The sequence below is a fragment of the Meleagris gallopavo genome, chromosome 4 (assembly GCF_000146605.3).
Source record: "Meleagris gallopavo isolate NT-WF06-2002-E0010 breed Aviagen turkey brand Nicholas breeding stock chromosome 4, Turkey_5.1, whole genome shotgun sequence".
NCBI classification, from domain to species: domain Eukaryota; kingdom Metazoa; phylum Chordata; class Aves; order Galliformes; family Phasianidae; genus Meleagris; species Meleagris gallopavo.
This window is the reverse complement of record NC_015014.2, coordinates 42631235-42636431: the sequence shown is the minus strand read 5'-3', so window position 1 is coordinate 42636431 and position 5197 is coordinate 42631235. Positions and strand designations below refer to the sequence as shown.

At 35.5% G+C, this 5197-nt stretch overlaps 1 long non-coding RNA gene across 1 annotated transcript; it reads left to right on the top strand.

Annotated features, from left to right (window-relative positions):
- The first annotated feature begins 1605 nt into the window (after positions 1–1605).
- On the top strand, positions 1606–5197 carry LOC109367345. The gene is made up of 2 exons (XR_002114403.2): positions 1606–1817; positions 3118–5197. It is a non-coding gene; the product is annotated as an uncharacterized LOC109367345 (long non-coding RNA).

The following is a 5197-nucleotide window of genomic DNA, read 5'->3' as shown; positions in this document are numbered from 1 at the left end:
AAGCTGCAGCATAGGAAGTTTTGCACGAATGTGTGTAAGAACTTCTTCACAGTGAGGGTGACGGAGCACTGGAACAGGCTGCCCAGGGAGGTTGTGGAGTCTCCTTCTCTGGAGATATTCAAGTCTCGCCTGGACGCCTACCTGTGCGACCTGGTGTAGGGAACCTGCTTTGGCAGGGGGGTTGGTCTCGATGATCTCTAGAGGTCTCTTCCAACCCCTACAATTCTGTGATTCTGTGATTTTTACATTGAGCCCTATGTTCCATTCACCCTGGTGTCACAGAGTTACCTCTATATCTGGTCGAGCTGTGTAGCAGAATGCACAGCTGTGCTGTCATCTTGCTTCCTGAATTGACAGAAATCCTCTGAGTTCAAGCAAGTGAAAGCTTGAAGAAGCCAAATCTTAGATTGTTCAAGAAATATAAGGTGATCTTCATTTGAGAGGTATTATGTTTTTCAGGAAACACATTAGTAAAAAAGAGTATAAACTTAGTAGCTTGCTGTTAAAAAGATTGATTTATACTGCATGTCCCAAACTGCTTAACTCTTGTAAATTTGTACTGAAAATGTGTGTGTGCTTCAGAAACAATGATAGAATGTACGTGAACTAAACTAAAGTTTTTAAGATGCAGCTAAATTGGTTTAATTTGAACATATTTTTAGAAGAACATAAATCTCAGTCACCTCTTGGCTAGGAACTTGAAATGTCTTGCAGCATATGGAAAAAGACTTTTAAGAAGTAACTACAGGATTATTATGTTTTTATTTTTGTAATTTTTAAATAATATAATTATCTTAACTGTTTTTCAAAAACAGTTGAATGCTTGTCACTAAATCTCACTGAGGTGTACCTTAAATTCTTGTGCAAAAAAACCCAACCCAACTGACTTGCCCTTAATGCAAAGTTGTAAACAGCAAGAGCCTTACAAAGAACAAGCTTGCTAAGATGCATTACTGCCACACTCCAGTGGATGTATTATTTTTGGCATCTTTTCAGTCTGAGTCTGCCTTTTTTTTTCCTGTGCAAGATATGTAGCTAACTCCAAAACTAGTGCCTCCTATCTAATTCTATGAAAACTGCAGCAGATACAAAGAGCAAGTTCTCAGCTACAAAACACTATTTTTCAAAATAGGCACCATCATTTGCTATGCGTTCTCTCCAGTGAGAGCCTGTATGCTATGCTCGTGCACCACTGGAGGTGACCTGCTGTTGCTGTCACTACTGCTGAAATGCACCACCCGCTGCTTCACCGTGTTCACACTCATCGTTTCATCTCTATAAATGTTCAGAAAGCATCTAGGAATATCAGTGGGTGCCATTTTTTCCAAATGGAGGAATTCAGTGGCACACCTTTGCTTCACCTGCACTTCCATGTCAGATGCCATTTTGTCAGACTGCCCCTCTGCTGCCATCTGTCACATGCAGTAACATCCAATAGAATACTGGCAGGAAGGTTCAACTTCTACTGTCATACCACTGATACTGCCTCTGATGTTATGGGCCAACAGAATAAAATAGGAGGTATTGCTTTCAGAGCAGCCCTAATATTTTAGTCTTTTTCTCTGAATGGGATGCTGTCTTTTTTTTTTTTTTTTTGAGTTTTTGAACCTCTGTAGTACATCTGTTTTGTGCTTCTAGAATTATTTTAATACTTTCTCTTATTCAAGGGTCATGATCAGAGTTCTACTCTTGCCCAGCACTCTGTTGAATTGACATTACCCAATCACCATCCATTTCATAGAGATTTGCTTCGCTATGCAAAACTCATGGAGTGGCTCAAGAACACAGATTATGAAAAATATGACGGGTTAACAAAGGTATGTGAAGTGCTCATTAATGATACAGAATTTACACAGTAGACTGTTTTGAACTTTAAATGAATTATCTGTGACTATGTGTGTACTATTTTAATATTCCTTCATGCTACATTCACTGTTCTCTTGGAATAAGAAATGTCACGTTTGATATTTGTTGTATCCTGCATTTTTTTTTCCAAGATGCTATGAAGCATCATTTGACGCTAACCTTTGTGTAAAGCAAGTTTACCATTTTATAATCTAGTAAGATAAATAACTAAGCTGTTTTCATGTTGATGTGCTTGTTCACCTTTATGACATTAACAGACCTTATTCTCTTCATTTCATTTGACTATCAAAAACATCAGAGGTTTCTTGTAAAGTAGATCAAATAGAAACATTTTGGCTTTCTGTATGTGTAATTGTTGACTGTCTTACATAAAACTGAGATGTGTTTAGATAGAGGTCAGTGGAAAGTTATTCCATAGCAGAAGTGTTCATTTATTGAAGTACTGTCATTCTTGAAGTTTCAATGCTAGAAGATTTAAGTCAGACTCCTAGAATGTTTTAAGTAGTTATTCTTTTAGTTTCAACTTAAGGAAGGTGTTAAGTAGGTGACTGACATCTTTATGGAATTCTTCAAAAATAAAAAAGTTAGGATGTTTTTATGTATTTTATATGCTAACAAAATTCTGAAGTAAATCGGAGAAAAACATATTGGGTCATATTTGTCCATGAATAAGAAATTATAACCTTTGTACCAAAAGATCTAAACAACAGAAAACTTTCAAACTTATTTCAGTTGTTGTGCCAATTATTGTCTTAAAATTCAAGCTTTTTTTTGGGGGGGGGGGGGGGAAGGAGGGAGGAGGGCAGTGTTACAAACATAAATTTGGAATTCTTTGAGTCTTATAGTAAGGACACACAACTTGCATATCCTGAAGTTTTTTGGGTCTTTTGTTTTTTGTGCTGAAGGTGTAATTAAGGAGGACAAAGGAAGCTGTTTAGGAGTGGCATCCTACACTGAGACTGTGAACAATGGAGCCGAATTCCCCCCCCTTTCTACTCTTGAATTAAATTCCATAATGCTCTTCCACGTGTAATCCTACTTGTATGTATCACATTATAAATGGTTCCTTTCAGAGGAGCAGTAGTGGTTTCTGGGGCCGTGTTACATACATCTGTAAGGTCCAAAACAGTCAATAGTTATTCAGTAGAACTTACAGTCTCACTGTTTTGTTTTATTTTAAGATCTATTTAACTGTTATCAAAATAAGTAAGTATATATTCCTGTTAACTAATTTTACATTTTTCATTTAAGAATTACATGGATTATTTATCACGTCTATATGAAAGGGAAATAAAAGATTTCTTTGAAGTTGCCAAGATCAAGATGACAGGCACAACCAAAGAAGGAAAAAAGTTTGGTAAGCTTCTAGGAGGCGTATATCTTTCTTTGATTTTTATTATTTACTTATAATGGGTATTTTCTAACATCTTGGGGCAATTTTATAATGGTCTAAAATTGTTCACTTTTTGCAAGGTGAAAGTTGGGTAAGAAATATGATTGATGATATTCTTCTAGCTTCCCCAAGGCCAAAGAATTACAACTGAATTCTTGTGAAATGGAGTAAGTTGGAAGGATAAGAAATGATATTTCTCAAATTTTAAATTTACACTCAAGTTTTTAATTATCACACAATCTTATTACTGTAACTATCCTATTTCATTACTGTAACAAATTTGGAAAATCAGCTTTTGGAGTTAAAGAAAGACTGAGCAGCGCATGTGTTTATGTTTTTTTCTTCTGCTAGTCTCCTTTTATTGAGACTTCAGATTTTGAAGAAGCTATTTTTAACTTTGATTCTACATGAGCAAACTTGTGTGAGATTTGCTATGTAGTCAAAAACTAGATACTTAGTAACTTGTAGGTCTTCCTATTTGAAGGAGTATGTGTTCCTCATAAGTAGAACGTCTAGTATGAGTATAGAAGTGAAGCTTTAAAACAAAACTGAATAAGTAGCAACAACAGTATAGAAATATACATAAATTGACTATATTGTATTTTCAAATGCACAGGTTCAAAATGTTGAAGATATTTATATGTGTCACAGTTTGCTTGTTTCCAAACTCTGAATTCAAAACTAATAAGTTATTTCAAGCCTATTTTGGGTTCTGTTGATGTTGGAAAACAGAGAAAAGTAATGAGAGTAAAGAAGTGGGATAGTGGTGAGGCTTTGAGTAAGGGGGGGAGGGCAGCTGGAAGGATTAGTCTTGGCGAGCTGTTGGACATGGAGGACAAGTGGTGCCATAGTCTGACATTGTCACAACAGTTAAATTTCTAAAGCCTGGAAATCTATCTTACTGGTAGAACTGGACACTTTTATAAATACAACCTAATATAAATTGACTTTTAAAACATTATATCCTAGCACTTCATTTGTGATCTGTGTTTGTGATGAAATGGTTTTTGTAGCAGTTACATTCCTGATGTCTGTAAATGTTGTAATCTGACATTTTGGAGAAAGAGGTCCTTCAATTCACAAGTGCAAGAGCTGCATTTGAGAAGGCTTCTGTTGTGTGTTTGTGCAAATTTTAAGCACATTTGAACTTTGCACAGAATAGTCTAGGAAGAGAGTAACAAAGGATATTTTAACCAGTTCTCTTGGTTTAATTTCTTTTATAATGTTACGTTTTCAGTCATACAAAGCTGTCTGCTTGTTTGAGTTTTGCTGGAGATTGACTTACATAGAAAACTTGGCCCAAGTGTGCAGTCCTGTGAAATCTGGTAGGCACCAATCACAAAGCCAAAACTAAAAGTGAAGACTCTCCTGGAATTCTAATGCTATGAATGGAAATTATGCTATTAAAATGGCTAGCAGTGGCCTTGTATTTGGGGCAACAAGCTAATTTGATAATGTATTACACCAATAAAACTTCACTCCTGAGAACTAATAGTGATTTTATTGGTATCACTTGCAAAGATGGAAAAGCAAATTATCTATGTTTAAGAAGCTATATATAAGAAGTTATATGAATACGATTTCATTTCATTTAAATATCAAGTTATGTATTTAGTTTGTAACAGCTTATAATGATGTGTAATTTCAAAACATTCCATATTGAATATAATGATTGCAAAGCTACTGGTTGTGCATTAATTCAAAATATATCACTTATTAGCAAACTTTTAAGAAATAGCGTAGGTGTATAATGCTCCAGTTGTACTCAGACACTGAGGATGATCTGTGTCCAAGCTGTGTTGGTTTGTGTTCCTGCTTTTTTTTGTGCTTTGGGAATAGCACTACTCTTTGAAACCCTCAAACGCAGTGGGGATGCTGGGAGAATTCTGTTATTCTGTGCTAATGCAAGGTTCTTTGTCTGCATTTTTATGGCAAAAA